The following is a 16,340-nucleotide window of genomic DNA, read 5'->3' as shown; positions in this document are numbered from 1 at the left end:
GAAATGCACTGTAAACATGATAGACGGAGAGCTCGGAGCCAAAAAAGTCTCTGAAATGACAAAAGCTAGTTTTTTGATAGTCGATTACAGTACTGGTGTACATGAATATGCTCTGGTCAGTCAAGCAATCTAAAAAATAAATTTAAATTCAATATATTATCAAAGATAATAGACTTTTATAAATATAAATTGTATACCTGTATCTTCCAACGGTGGTTGAATTACGACGTCATTAATGAATTTTCTCTCTCTTTCTATTTTCGCATAGAAGAAATAGCGACATTTAGTAATAGCATTTAAAAGTTTCGTTTCTTACCTGTCATCTGTTACCTCTCACCTGTCACTATACCACAAATTTTGTACGCGCGAATTTCAATTTGGTAATGAAGTTGATGAATTTCATTATTGCAAATAAAATTTTGTATATATAATACTATAATAATTTTTACGTAGGGGAGACCGGGGCTAAAAGGTCAGTTTTTTTTCGGTGCCGATTTTTAACAACAAAATAAATAATTTTAGTTAAATGTGTTATACCACTGTAAAGAGTGAACCTTTAGCTACAAAATTTATATAGGAAATTTTTGTCTACGTCGCTTTGTTTAACCGGTATAGAGCAAAAACGACAACGGTGGAAAAATTAAAATCTCAAAAATGCCGGGGTTTAAACGTCACACTGCATTTTCAATACATATACGTACATCTAATCCTGAAAAATGATAGAATACATTTTAATAATTGTTTTTTAAGAGAAAAATATAAAAATTTATTTAAAATTTTTATGCGAAACATTATTAAAAAATAGTTACGAGGGTTCCTCTTTCCGCAGAAGTCACTCGCCCGACTTGTTTCACTCCTCGACGTCCGATGACTCTATTCGGTGTCTGAACGGTTGTAATTCCCGTCTCATCCATCTCACAAAAATTGTCTCACAAAATTGTCTGACAAAAATTGTCTCACAAAATTATTAAATTACAAAATTGTTACTTTATTCAATCCAAGTGATATCTATCTTAACAAAATCAAGAGACACGGCAGTGTCTCGCGCCAAGTATACGCGGAGCGAGACCGACCGTGACTCTTTTACGCGACGCGACGGGTTGCGAGTATACGAGATGTTGAGATCTCGATAACGAGTAAACGGATCAAGTTCTAAGTAGGCTTGATCGATAGCTTGGGGTCGAATTAGGGGGGGGTTTCTGTTATAATATTCCGCTACGTGCCCTACGAGCGGAGATATTGCGACGCAAAGTCCAAATGTTGAAAATTTTATTTTAAGATACTTTCTTCTACGTCGACCGCTCTCATCTCAATATAACATATATATAACAGAAAAATGTCACTTTCACTTTTTCGACACTGGCGGCTAACGGCGTTAGTATCGCAGCGCAGTGCAGTGCAGTGCAGACAGTGCGTTTAGCGCGCTGTCAGTCAGTTCATCAATTATATCGCAGCGCAGTGCAGTACAGTGCAGACAGTGCGTTTAGCGCGCTGTCAGTCAGTTCATCAGTTAACCTATCTCGTCGAGAGACACGGTAGTACGCGCGGAGCGAGACCGACCGTGACTCTTTACGCGACGCGACGATTAATTCAAGGTAATTGTTTTATTATGTAATTATCTCCTATTCTATATATTACTGTTACTTATTTTACTGTTTACTACGTTTACGCGAGTGTTTACATACAGGTTAACCTATACTATATTATTATATATTGACGGCAGGGAACTGATACTGAGATCAATCAATCAAGGAGTTGACGGCAGGGAGCAGGGAGCTGATACTGAGATCAAGGAGCCTGTTCACACGAGGCGCGATTGCGGCCGCACGTTAACGTTTGCACGAGCCGCACGCTGTCGCGAGGTAAGGTGCGACAACGCGCGCATACGCGCGTACGCGAAACGGTAGTAACACCGTAATCGTGCCGGCGATATACTGAATTTGAATTGCTTCGTGCTTATCTGGAGATTTCGTATCCCTACATCGTGTTACCACCGCTGCCGGAAAAGAAGGTTCTCTACGCTTGGCAGAAAGTGACGACTGACACGTTCGATCCCGACTTCGTTGATCGCAGAAGAGCTGGACTCGAGGTACGTTTCCGATTTGCAATTATAACAGTATCGTGCGATGAATGTTGTACTAACCTCAAAGTCGGAGCATCCTTGCTCACCGCTACGGGATCGACGTAAAGTTTTAGCGGATTTTAATCTTCCGAATTAGCGTCGGAACAATATTAGTCTTCCATTATCTATTGCCTCACAACTTTTCGATTTTAATATTCTGTAGCTGTATAGTTATTTGTACACAATCGTGATATTAATATACATCAGATTGTTCATGTTTTTGTGCTGTTACAGTTCTATGATTTAGAGGAACTGTTTCGTAACGGTGGCCCCGTGCCAGATACAAATTACATATTCCTGGGAGATTTTGTCGATCGGGGCTAGCTTAGAAACGTTTACTCGTCTGCTCACACTTAAAGCTAAATGGTCCGACAGGATCCGACAGGATAACGTTACTACGCGGTAATCACGAAACTAGACAAATCACGCACGTTTATTTGGATTTTACGGTAAGTGCGCAACGATACTTTCTTTTCTGGGCTTTTTTTATTTGTGTATAATAAAGCTTTGATTTCATTGGTTTCTTCATTTTCTGTTCTAGATGAATGCCAAAACAAGTACGGCAATGCTAATGCGTGGAAGTACTGTTGTAGGGTATAACTCCACTTTTGATTACGCTCGAATAAAATTCTGTTTTAGTTAATTGATGAACAGGTTCTTTGTGTACACGGTGGATTGTCTCCAGCTATTAGAACACTAGATCAAATTAGAACGATTGAAAGAAATCAAGAGATTCCACACAAAGGTATTAATTGTATAAAGTGATATGTCATTGCAAAAGTTACATAATAATTAAAAGTTACATGACTGGATATTTACTGTTATTGTACAATAATAATAAAATATCGTTGCTTAATTGCCATATTACAGGTGCTTTCTGTGATTTGGTCTGGTCCGATCCAGAAGATGTAGAAACATGGACAGTAAGTCCGCGTGGTGCAGGCTGGCTGTTTGGCAGCAAAGTGACTTACATGTTCATGGAAGTGAATGATCTTAAACTCATCTGTAGGGCGCACCAATTAGTTCAGGTAGGTATGTCTTTGCTCAAATATTTCTGTCGCAGATTTTTTTAAATATCTCGGAAGTATGTATTGATGACGCATATTTTTATCATGCAGGTTATAGGTACATGTTTAATGACAAACTCGTCACAGTGTGGTCGGTCCCAAATTATTGTTATTGATGTGGTAACATAGCTAGTATCATGCAGTTCACGACAGTGGATCAGAGATCACCAGTGCTGTTCCAGGCAGTGCCTGATTCCGAGAGAGTAATCCCACCTCTAATGCCCACTCCGTACTTTTTGTGATCTATCTTAAGTGGCTCATCTGTACGAATGCGGAAGAGAAATGTCTGTGTCTAGACTCTACGGAATCACATGATTTGATTGGCCGGATCCAGGCTGGTACCATGACGGACCCACACATTCATGAGAATATATCATTGATTATATACATATTACTTTAGAAAATTTTGATTCCCTTAAAAGAAATTATTTGATGCGTTCTACGATCAAAGTACGATACTTAGAGAGGACTGAATTGTCGTGTGATTGATCTTATTCAGGGAATGTTCTTTAGATTTTTTAAGAACTTTATCAGGTTTTACATGTTGTAAAGTTAATTACATGTTGTAAAGCTAACTTTTATATATCTACATAGTATCTGCCATTGCATCAGCCTGATTTTTGTAGCTCGAGAAAAAAAAAGAAAACGATATTTTGCATCAGAGCAAATGTGAACATCCTGTGGTATAGACGCTTTTGCTGTCTACTATGTACATTCTGTAGAGCATTCATATCTCAGAGCAGCATTCTGGACTTTAATGTTCAAAAGACTAAGAGCTTTTAAATAATTTATGAGCGCGAATAACGCAAATAGTCCAGTGCTGTGTGTGAATATAAAAAGAAAAGAAAAGAAAAGAAATATCACGTTTAAACATTCCGGCAAAAAGTACACTCTCTGAGTACAGTAAATGCTTCTCTGACATTACAATCGTTGTGCGTAGAATTCAGATTTATTAAAGCGTGAGCATATATAGTACTGTTAAGGTCTTCCTGAACATATAAATGATCTGTTGCTGGTTTAGGTACTGTGTGTGCTGCGTACCGTTCTTTTTTCTTCTAAATGCGCAATCGGTGTTCTTAGCAAGAATCGTAAATTCGGCTCTTTTTCGCCGAAGTACAAATAGCGTGTAGCAGTAGCCAAAGTTTTCCTGCTTAGGTAAGGAAATCCGATAGCGGGATCGTTATAGCATCTGTAGAGAGTTGTCTTATTATTTTTATGCACATGGCATTTTTTTACGCTTAATTTTAAGAAATTCCGAGCTCAAATATTGTCTTTAAACTACCTTGACACACATTAATGTTCTTTTCAAGAAAGATATCCACCGTTCGTTCGTCACACACACTTCTCTCTTCTATATATATATATATATATATACATATATGCCAAATCGCTGACGTATTGAATAATCGTAATTAGCTAATTGTCATAAGTTCATTAATGTAGGGAGCAACTTGAAAAGAAAAAAAACCGAGACCCTTAGCAATGTGCCTCTAAATTAATAAGCGTTTGTGTAATATAATGATACGATATTGATATGACATAATTAATGGAAATGCACCGGCCATTGCGTATCATAAGCCTGAATTCTGACCATCGATTTTTGCTAGCTCACGATAATTCCTAAGCGATCACAGACCCGACAAATATGGCATTGACATTGTGGCACAGGCTGTCAAGTTGAGACTACTCTATTTGAATTTTGTGATATAGACCGAAGGAGGCGTGTGCAATGGTCATGTCGATATTTATAACGACTCTCCTTGTCGCACCATTCGAAGAGGTGTTTTGCGAAGACCCGTTATTCCAAGAAATGTAATAAACTTTTGAACAGTGCCTTCAGAACTATAACACGACGGTCTACTAGAAGTATAAATGCTTTCTTATTCTATTTCATAAGCCTTCCGCTATTGTTTTGGAACGAGCCTTTGCTTTTTCGCGAAACTTTTCTACGATATTTACGTTTTACGATTTTACTACCTTTTAGGTCTACTCTTACAATTTTACATCACGCGCGCGCGGTATATTCTCTATTTGTACTACATATTATAACGTACAATTACAATTGCGCGATACTTTACGCGAGTAATGTATTACATAAGGTAGAGAGGAGCGCATCTAGAACGAATTGGGACACGGAGCTTGCGTTACAAACTCGACTCGCTACATTTGCAGCCTCCGAGTCGTGAAACGGTTTTGCAACGACGGGAACGCCCTACGTGCGGTACGGACCCTGGTGGAAATCTTCTCATGGGTAGGCAAAAAGGGTAGGCAAAATTATAATTCTTTATATTTTAATTAGTAACTTCACTATCAATTTATTTTGTAATTACGCATTATAAAGATATTAATTACAAAACAGACACATTAAAATAAACTACAGCGATAAACAATATTACACATTGATCTTTCATTACCCTGGTGGAAATCTTCTCATAAGTAGGCAAAAAAGGGAAGATACTCATGGGGAGAATTGGGACTTTTTTGCCTACCCATGAGAAGATTTCCACCAGGGGATATCATTAGAAATCCTTAAAAAAAAAGAAAAGAAGTATTAGCCTCTGTATCTATTGGGGTGTTCGCGGCGTTTCGTTTACCGGAATGCCTCTGTCTGTGATCGCTTTAATCTTATCGAAGTGTCCAAGCGCTTGCGGCGACTCGATATTAATAATCGGTAAGCTCGCGAGAGAGAGAACAAATAAAGACAATTTGCAAGATAAAAATAAAATAACGAAGACTAATTTAGCTTAATGTGCTCCGTGCGGGAGCTTGAACACTGCGCATAATCCTTAAAGATCTCACAGGTAGACACCATTTTAAAACGATCATCATGTACCTTGAAAGTATAGACTTTGTTATGTTAATGTAATGAAGAACGTCTGTAATAAAAATGCGCAAAAAATCGCACTTGATCGCATTGTCAATAATAGAGAAGAACACGATCGCATAGTGCAGACCAAACGCTTTGGACCAAACGCTATGGTACATGAGCATATTTACAGTTCGAAGACCAAGAGGCAGAGCCGCGGGGATACGACGACAAGAAGAAAGATGTCGTCAGCTAACTACCATTGGGGTAGACGAGGCAGAAGACCGAGACAGTAACATAATTATTTTTAAGCCGTATTTTTAAGCAGTAATATAACCCGTCAGTATTATATATTCGTACCTCTGACCATACACATATGAACACACACATACAAAGTGAATATGTGAATATGCTACGTTTCTTATACATACATGAAAACATAATTGCTAAATAAACATTTAATAAAACTATTATATTGTTATTTACTTCATACTTACCAAATCAAGTTTTATTTAATATGTATAATCTATTGTAACTGTAAATAAATTTATTATTTACTGTATAATTAAATGCTGGTACATTCAAGAAATTTGTAATTCTGACCTGGATTTATATCCTGTCTAAACTACACATGTATGTTTAAATTGATGTTTTACCTAGTTATTGCACCAATAATGTTTAAATAAATCGTAGCTTTAGTTTTTAACGCAGGAAAAGAAAATTTAACGTTTAAGCGCTAACCAATGTTGATGCATTTTTCTGAAGAAATACTTACATATTGATTTTGTTGCATATTCGAAATCTAAAATCCGAGCATGCTAGAAGCACTTTCATTATCTTCAATGTGTCAGGTATTTTAAAAGAACACTAAATTTATCTTTAAAAATAGGCAAAATTCAAGCAGCTGTAACTTTGTTAAAAACGAATAAAATTTAAATTTAAAAAAAGGATTTTAAAGCTTGAAATCTCTACTTTTGAAAGTTTTTATCGTGGATTGAATAAGAAATGAGCATTTTGACTTTGATTGCTCATAACTTCCTTAAAAATCATCGTATTGCAATTCAAAAAACAGATTCTTAAAGCTGAAACTTTGCTTTATTGAACGGTATAATTGCCAAATTTTTTAAAATAACAAATAGACATGATACAAATGGATGAAAATAATGTAAATTATTTTTAAATGCAGAGTACTTAAAAGTACAAAAAAACATAAAGAATAAATTTGTTTTATTTGTATCATGTCTACATGTTATTTAAAAAAATCTATTTTCTTAGAAATAATAGTCTGTAACACCTTTAGCTTTACAATCTGTACATACTGTTTGTAAGATATATTCTTTATAAGACTAGTTAGAAGAGGATGCGTAACACTACAAAATGCATGATATCAGTACAAAATTACCTTTTTCAAAAAAGGTAAAAAAGGGCGCCAAGTACACGCGTGGTTGTTACCTCGGAAAAAAACCAAGTGGTAGTATCATTAATTTTATCTCACAAAATTGTCTCACAAAAATTGTCTCACAAAATTGTCTGACAAAAATTGTCTCACAAAATTATTAAATTACAAAATTGTTACTTTATTCAATCCAAGTGATATCTATCTTAACAAAATTATTAAAAACAGAAGTCGTTTTTGTTCGACCCAACTGGCCTAATAATTATTGTAATATATTTAAACTCACAACGTTTCGAAAAATTATCTCACAAAATTGTCTCACAAAAATTGTCTCACAAAATTATTAAATTACAAAATTGTTACTTTATTCAATCCAAGTGATATCTATCTCGAAAAAACCTAAATAACAAGTAGTATCTATTTAAAAAAAATATGTGAAATCTTTTAATACTGCGCCAATTACAAAGAGAGAATATATATATATATATATATATATATATATATATACCTTATGACAAAATTATTATTATATCACGAAATTGCGTTACCAAACTCAATCCAAGTGATATATATATTTCAAAAAAATATATAAAATCTTTAAATTACGCCAACTACAAAGAGAATGTATATATTGCTTTGAAAAATAATTGTAGTGCAACTACTCTTAAAAAATAAAACAAAATTGTGTTACCTAACTCAACCCAAGTGGTATGTATCTTTGTATTCCTGAGGATCTTTCTATCAACCCAAGTGGTAGTAGTTTTAATTCTCCTTGATAAAATTATAATATTACAAAGAATCATTTAATCATTTTAATCACAAAGAATTAAAGAGGTAACATTATAAAATAAAAATATTTAATTAAAATAAAATAAAAAAATTTTTCTTGTAAAAAACTTGGCGCTGCTTTTTTAAGGTTAAACCAGACAAACTTGCATAGGTGCATAAGCATATGCATAAAGAGATAGATTGGTCTATTTCCTTTTGCACATATATCTGAACCAATCAATTTCTTACGCTTATGTTTATGCGCGATGCAAATTTGTCTGGATAGACTTTAAAAAAGCAGCGCCAAGTTTTTTACAAGAAAAATTTTTTTATTTTATTTTAATTAAATATTTTTATTTTATAATGTTACCTCTTTAATTCTTTGTGATTAAAATGATTAAATGATTCTTTGTAATATTATAATTTTATCAAGGAGAATTAAAACTACTACCACTTGGGTTGATAGAAAGATCCTCAGGAATACAAAGATACATACCACTTGGGTTGAGTTAGGTAACACAATTTGTTTTATTTTTTAAGAGTAGTTGCACTACAATTATTTTTCAAAGCAATATATACATTCTCTTTGTAGTTGGCGTAATTTAAAGATTTTATATATTTTTTTGAAATATATATATCACTTGGATTGAGTTTGGTAACGCAATTTCGTGATATAATAATAATTTTGTCATAAGGTATATATATATATATATATATATATATATATATATATTCTCTCTTTGTAATTGGCGCAGTATTAAAAGATTTCACATATTTTTTTTTAAATAGATACTACTTGTTATTTAGGTTTTTTCGAGATAGATATCACTTGGATTGAATAAAGTAACAATTTTGTAATTTAATAATTTTGTGAGACAATTTTTGTGAGACAATTTTGTGAGATAATTTTTCGAAACGTTGTGAGTTTAAATATATTACAATAATTATTAGGCCAGTTGGGTCGAACAAAAACGACTTCTGTTTTTAATAATTTTGTTAAGATAGATATCACTTGGATTGAATAAAGTAACAATTTTGTAATTTAATAATTTTGTGAGACAATTTTTGTCAGACAATTTTGTGAGACAATTTTTGTGAGACAATTTTGTGAGATAAAATTAATGATACTACCACTTGGTTTTTTTCCGAGGTAACAACCACGCGTGTACTTGGCGCCCTTTTTTTACCTTTTTTGAAAAAGGTAATTTTGTACTGATATCATGCATTTTGTAGTGTTACGCATCCTCTTCTAACTAGTCTTATAAAGAATATATCTTACAAACAGTATGTACAGATTGTAAAGCTAAAGGTGTTACAGACTATTATTTCTAAGAAAATAGATTTTTTAAATAACATGTAGACATGATACAAATAAAACAAATTTATTCTTTATGTTTTTTTGTACTTTTAAGTACTCTGCATTTAAAAATAATTTACATTATTTTCATCCATTTGTATCATGTCTATTTGTTATTTTAAAAAATTTGGCAATTATACCGTTCAATAAAGCAAAGTTTCAGCTTTAAGAATCTGTTTTTTGAATTGCAATACGATGATTTTTAAGGAAGTTATGAGCAATCAAAGTCAAAATGCTCATTTCTTATTCAATCCACGATAAAAACTTTCAAAAGTAGAGATTTCAAGCTTTAAAATCCTTTTTTTAAATTTAAATTTTATTCGTTTTTAACAAAGTTACAGCTGCTTGAATTTTGCCTATTTTTAAAGATAAATTTAGTGTTCTTTTAAAATACCTGACACATTGAAGATAATGAAAGTGCTTCTAGCATGCTCGGATTTTAGATTTCGAATATGCAACAAAATCAATATGTAAGTATTTCTTCAGAAAAATGCATCAACATTGGTTAGCGCTTAAACGTTAAATTTTCTTTTCCTGCGTTAAAAACTAAAGCTACGATTTATTTAAACATTATTGGTGCAATAACTAGGTAAAACATCAATTTAAACATACATGTGTAGTTTAGACAGGATATAAATCCAGGTCAGAATTACAAATTTCTTGAATGTACCAGCATTTAATTATACAGTAAATAATAAATTTATTTACAGTTACAATAGATTATACATATTAAATAAAACTTGATTTGGTAAGTATGAAGTAAATAACAATATAATAGTTTTATTAAATGTTTATTTAGCAATTATGTTTTCATGTATGTATAAGAAACGTAGCATATTCACATATTCACTTGTATGTGTGTGTTCATATGTGTATGGTCAGAGGTACGAATATATAATACTGACGGGTTATATTACTGCTTAAAAATACGGCTTAAAAATAATTATGTTACTGTCTCGGTCTTCTGCCTCGTCTACCCCAATGGTAGTTAGCTGACGACATCTTTCTTCTTGTCGTCGTATCCCCGCGGCTCTGCCTCTTGGTCTTCGAACTGTAAATATGCTCATGTACCATAGCGTTTGGTCCAAAGCGTTTGGTCTGCACTATGCGATCGTGTTCTTCTCTATTATTGACAATGCGATCAAGTGCGATTTTTTGCGCATTTTTATTACAGACGTTCTTCATTACATTAACATAACAAAGTCTATACTTTCAAGGTACATGATGATCGTTTTAAAATGGTGTCTACCTGTGAGATCTTTAAGGATTATGCGCAGTGTTCAAGCTCCCGCACGGAGCACATTAAGCTAAATTAGTCTTCGTTATTTTATTTTTATCTTGCAAATTGTCTTTATTTGTTCTCTCTCTCGCGAGCTTACCGATTATTAATATCGAGTCGCCGCAAGCGCTTGGACACTTCGATAAGATTAAAGCGATCACAGACAGAGGCATTCCGGTAAACGAAACGCCGCGAACACCCCAATAGATACAGAGGCTAATACTTCTTTTCTTTTTTTTAAGGATTTCTAATGATATCCCCTGGTGGAAATCTTCTCATGGGTAGGCAAAAAAGTCCCAATTCTCCCCATGAGTATCTTCCCTTTTTTGCCTACTTATGAGAAGATTTCCACCAGGGTAATGAAAGATCAATGTGTAATATTGTTTATCGCTGTAGTTTATTTTAATGTGTCTGTTTTGTAATTAATATCTTTATAATGCGTAATTACAAAATAAATTGATAGTGAAGTTACTAATTAAAATATAAAGAATTATAATTTTGCCTACCCTTTTTGCCTACCCATGAGAAGATTTCCACCAGGGTCCGTACCGCACGTAGGGCGTTCCCGTCGTTGCAAAACCGTTTCACGACTCGGAGGCTGCAAATGTAGCGAGTCGAGTTTGTAACGCAAGCTCCGTGTCCCAATTCGTTCTAGATGCGCTCCTCTCTACCTTATGTAATACATTACTCGCGTAAAGTATCGCGCAATTGTAATTGTACGTTATAATATGTAGTACAAATAGAGAATATACCGCGCGCGCGTGATGTAAAATTGTAAGAGTAGACCTAAAAGGTAGTAAAATCGTAAAACGTAAATATCGTAGAAAAGTTTCGCGAAAAAGCAAAGGCTCGTTCCAAAACAATAGCGGAAGGCTTATGAAATAGAATAAGAAAGCATTTATACTTCTAGTAGACCGTCGTGTTATAGTTCTGAAGGCACTGTTCAAAAGTTTATTACATTTCTTGGAATAACGGGTCTTCGCAAAACACCTCTTCGAATGGTGCGACAAGGAGAGTCGTTATAAACATCGACATGACCATTGCACACGCCTCCTTCGGTCTATATCACAAAATTCAAAATAGAGTAGTCTCAACTTGACAGCCTGTGCCACAATGTCAATGCCATATTTGTCGGATCTGTGATCGCTTAGGAATTATCGTGAGCTAGCAAAAATCGATGGTCAGAATTCAGGCTTATGATACGCAATGGCCGGTGCATTTCCATTAATTATGTCATATCAATATCGTATCATTATATTACACAAACGCTTATTAATTTAGAGGCACATTGCTAAGGGTCTCGGTTTTTTTTCTTTTCAAGTTGCTCCCTACATTAATGAACTTATGACAATTAGCTAATTACGATTATTCAATACGTCAGCGATTTGGCATATATGTATATATATATATATATATAGAAGAGAGAAGTGTGTGTGACGAACGAACGGTGGATATCTTTCTTGAAAAGAACATTAATGTGTGTCAAGGTAGTTTAAAGACAATATTTGAGCTCGGAATTTCTTAAAATTAAGCGTAAAAAAATGCCATGTGCATAAAAATAATAAGACAACTCTCTACAGATGCTATAACGATCCCGCTATCGGATTTCCTTACCTAAGCAGGAAAACTTTGGCTACTGCTACACGCTATTTGTACTTCGGCGAAAAAGAGCCGAATTTACGATTCTTGCTAAGAACACCGATTGCGCATTTAGAAGAAAAAAGAACGGTACGCAGCACACACAGTACCTAAACCAGCAACAGATCATTTATATGTTCAGGAAGACCTTAACAGTACTATATATGCTCACGCTTTAATAAATTTGAATTCTACGCACAACGATTGTAATGTCAGAGAAGCATTTACTGTACTCAGAGAGTGTACTTTTTGCCGGAATGTTTAAACGTGATATTTCTTTTCTTTTCTTTTCTTTTTATATTCACACACAGCACTGGACTATTTGCGTTATTCGCGCTCATAAATTATTTAAAAGCTCTTAGTCTTTTGAACATTAAAGTCCAGAATGCTGCTCTGAGATATGAATGCTCTACAGAATGTACATAGTAGACAGCAAAAGCGTCTATACCACAGGATGTTCACATTTGCTCTGATGCAAAATATCGTTTTCTTTTTTTTTCTCGAGCTACAAAAATCAGGCTGATGCAATGGCAGATACTATGTAGATATATAAAAGTTAGCTTTACAACATGTAATTAACTTTACAACATGTAAAACCTGATAAAGTTCTTAAAAAATCTAAAGAACATTCCCTGAATAAGATCAATCACACGACAATTCAGTCCTCTCTAAGTATCGTACTTTGATCGTAGAACGCATCAAATAATTTCTTTTAAGGGAATCAAAATTTTCTAAAGTAATATGTATATAATCAATGATATATTCTCATGAATGTGTGGGTCCGTCATGGTACCAGCCTGGATCCGGCCAATCAAATCATGTGATTCCGTAGAGTCTAGACACAGACATTTCTCTTCCGCATTCGTACAGATGAGCCACTTAAGATAGATCACAAAAAGTACGGAGTGGGCATTAGAGGTGGGATTACTCTCTCGGAATCAGGCACTGCCTGGAACAGCACTGGTGATCTCTGATCCACTGTCGTGAACTGCATGATACTAGCTATGTTACCACATCAATAACAATAATTTGGGACCGACCACACTGTGACGAGTTTGTCATTAAACATGTACCTATAACCTGCATGATAAAAATATGCGTCATCAATACATACTTCCGAGATATTTAAAAAAATCTGCGACAGAAATATTTGAGCAAAGACATACCTACCTGAACTAATTGGTGCGCCCTACAGATGAGTTTAAGATCATTCACTTCCATGAACATGTAAGTCACTTTGCTGCCAAACAGCCAGCCTGCACCACGCGGACTTACTGTCCATGTTTCTACATCTTCTGGATCGGACCAGACCAAATCACAGAAAGCACCTGTAATATGGCAATTAAGCAACGATATTTTATTATTATTGTACAATAACAGTAAATATCCAGTCATGTAACTTTTAATTATTATGTAACTTTTGCAATGACATATCACTTTATACAATTAATACCTTTGTGTGGAATCTCTTGATTTCTTTCAATCGTTCTAATTTGATCTAGTGTTCTAATAGCTGGAGACAATCCACCGTGTACACAAAGAACCTGTTCATCAATTAACTAAAACAGAATTTTATTCGAGCGTAATCAAAAGTGGAGTTATACCCTACAACAGTACTTCCACGCATTAGCATTGCCGTACTTGTTTTGGCATTCATCTAGAACAGAAAATGAAGAAACCAATGAAATCAAAGCTTTATTATACACAAATAAAAAAAGCCCAGAAAAGAAAGTATCGTTGCGCACTTACCGTAAAATCCAAATAAACGTGCGTGATTTGTCTAGTTTCGTGATTACCGCGTAGTAACGTTATCCTGTCGGATCCTGTCGGACCATTTAGCTTTAAGTGTGAGCAGACGAGTAAACGTTTCTAAGCTAGCCCCGATCGACAAAATCTCCCAGGAATATGTAATTTGTATCTGGCACGGGGCCACCGTTACGAAACAGTTCCTCTAAATCATAGAACTGTAACAGCACAAAAACATGAACAATCTGATGTATATTAATATCACGATTGTGTACAAATAACTATACAGCTACAGAATATTAAAATCGAAAAGTTGTGAGGCAATAGATAATGGAAGACTAATATTGTTCCGACGCTAATTCGGAAGATTAAAATCCGCTAAAACTTTACGTCGATCCCGTAGCGGTGAGCAAGGATGCTCCGACTTTGAGGTTAGTACAACATTCATCGCACGATACTGTTATAATTGCAAATCGGAAACGTACCTCGAGTCCAGCTCTTCTGCGATCAACGAAGTCGGGATCGAACGTGTCAGTCGTCACTTTCTGCCAAGCGTAGAGAACCTTCTTTTCCGGCAGCGGTGGTAACACGATGTAGGGATACGAAATCTCCAGATAAGCACGAAGCAATTCAAATTCAGTATATCGCCGGCACGATTACGGTGTTACTACCGTTTCGCGTACGCGCGTATGCGCGCGTTGTCGCACCTTACCTCGCGACAGCGTGCGGCTCGTGCAAACGTTAACGTGCGGCCGCAATCGCGCCTCGTGTGAACAGGCTCCTTGATCTCAGTATCAGCTCCCTGCTCCCTGCCGTCAACTCCTTGATTGATTGATCTCAGTATCAGTTCCCTGCCGTCAATATATAATAATATAGTATAGGTTAACCTGTATGTAAACACTCGCGTAAACGTAGTAAACAGTAAAATAAGTAACAGTAATATATAGAATAGGAGATAATTACATAATAAAACAATTACCTTGAATTAATCGTCGCGTCGCGTAAAGAGTCACGGTCGGTCTCGCTCCGCGCGTACTACCGTGTCTCTCGACGAGATAGGTTAACTGATGAACTGACTGACAGCGCGCTAAACGCACTGTCTGCACTGTACTGCACTGCGCTGCGATATAATTGATGAACTGACTGACAGCGCGCTAAACGCACTGTCTGCACTGCACTGCACTGCGCTGCGATACTAACGCCGTTAGCCGCCAGTGTCGAAAAAGTGAAAGTGACATTTTTCTGTTATATATATGTTATATTGAGATGAGAGCGGTCGACGTAGAAGAAAGTAAAATAATCTTAAAATAAAATTTTCAACATTTGGACTTTGCGTCGCAATATCTCCGCTCGTAGGGCACGTAGCGGAATATTATAACAGAAACCCCCCCCTAATTCGACCCCAAGCTATCGATCAAGCCTACTTAGAACTTGATCCGTTTACTCGTTATCGAGATCTCAACATCTCGTATACTCGCAACCCGTCGCGTCGCGTAAAAGAGTCACGGTCGGTCTCGCTCCGCGTATACTTGGCGCGAGACACTGCCGTGTCTCTTGATAAATATTTTCTTGTATTTGAAAAACACACTTACCTTGGTGGGATTCGAACTCGGGACCTCGGGACCTCTGGATCGTGAGCCAACTGCCTTACGTGGTAGACTACTTCTTAATTTGATGTAAGTGTTATATATAGTCTACATATGTCATAACCAGCACAAATATATAATTTTTCAAAAATCATCTTAAGGAGGTTCTACAGATAATGGATGTATCTAAAAATTGGAAAAAAACTTTATGGACGTATAAAGTGAGATGCGAGAAAAGTGCTCAAAAAATTTTAGCATCGGTTATCGTGTAAAAATTTGCAAAAATGAATTTTGAAATCACAGTTTTAACATGAGCTCTTATGGCAAAAGGGTTCCCGGAGACAGGAAACGAGATATTAATTATATGAAGGCGGCCTACCAGAGATTCAAAAAACGGAGCTCTTATAGATCTTAATCTAAGCTTTTCAGAAATATCGAGAAAAACAAGGGTTATCGTGTAAAATTTTGTGATATTGGCTATTGAAACAGGCCATATCACAGTTCACGTAGCGTGCTTCGAATAACAAGGGAGATTTAACAACGTCGCAGCGACTGCACCTCACATAACCTTTTAT

General features: G+C 35.4%; 2 long non-coding RNA genes across 6 annotated transcripts; one reads left to right on the top strand and one right to left on the bottom strand.

Annotated features, from left to right (window-relative positions):
* The first annotated feature begins 1,038 nt into the window (after positions 1–1,038).
* Positions 1,039–6,465, top strand: LOC139783145 (uncharacterized). Of its 3 annotated transcripts, XR_011721140.1 has the most exons (7): positions 1,041–1,595; positions 1,724–1,862; positions 1,967–2,089; positions 2,357–2,571; positions 2,664–2,867; positions 2,993–3,150; positions 3,241–6,465. It is a non-coding gene; the product is annotated as an uncharacterized lncRNA (long non-coding RNA). The 3 variants fall into 3 exon arrangements; XR_011721141.1 differs by having other exon boundaries at positions 1,039–1,595; positions 1,724–2,089; positions 2,993–3,154; XR_011721139.1 differs by having other exon boundaries at positions 1,724–2,089.
* Positions 6,466–10,662: 4,197 nt separating this feature from the next.
* Positions 10,663–15,473, bottom strand: LOC139783144 (uncharacterized). 3 transcript variants are annotated; one of them, XR_011721137.1, is made up of 7 exons: positions 15,159–15,469; positions 14,892–15,030; positions 14,665–14,787; positions 14,183–14,397; positions 13,887–14,090; positions 13,604–13,761; positions 10,663–13,513 (listed from the first exon to the last, which is right to left on the bottom strand). It is a non-coding gene; the product is annotated as an uncharacterized lncRNA (long non-coding RNA). The 3 variants fall into 3 exon arrangements; XR_011721138.1 differs by having other exon boundaries at positions 13,600–13,761; positions 14,665–15,030; positions 15,159–15,473; XR_011721136.1 differs by having other exon boundaries at positions 14,665–15,030; positions 15,159–15,470.
* Between the last annotated feature and the right edge of the window lie 867 nt (positions 15,474–16,340).

This window comes from Temnothorax nylanderi, unplaced genomic scaffold (assembly GCF_030848795.1).
Source record: "Temnothorax nylanderi isolate EJ_2023f unplaced genomic scaffold, tnyl_v1.0 TNYL_tig0473_pilon, whole genome shotgun sequence".
In the NCBI taxonomy this organism is placed as follows: domain Eukaryota; kingdom Metazoa; phylum Arthropoda; class Insecta; order Hymenoptera; family Formicidae; genus Temnothorax; species Temnothorax nylanderi.
The sequence above is the reverse complement of the archived record's forward strand: the minus strand, read 5'-3'. Positions and strand labels throughout refer to the sequence as shown.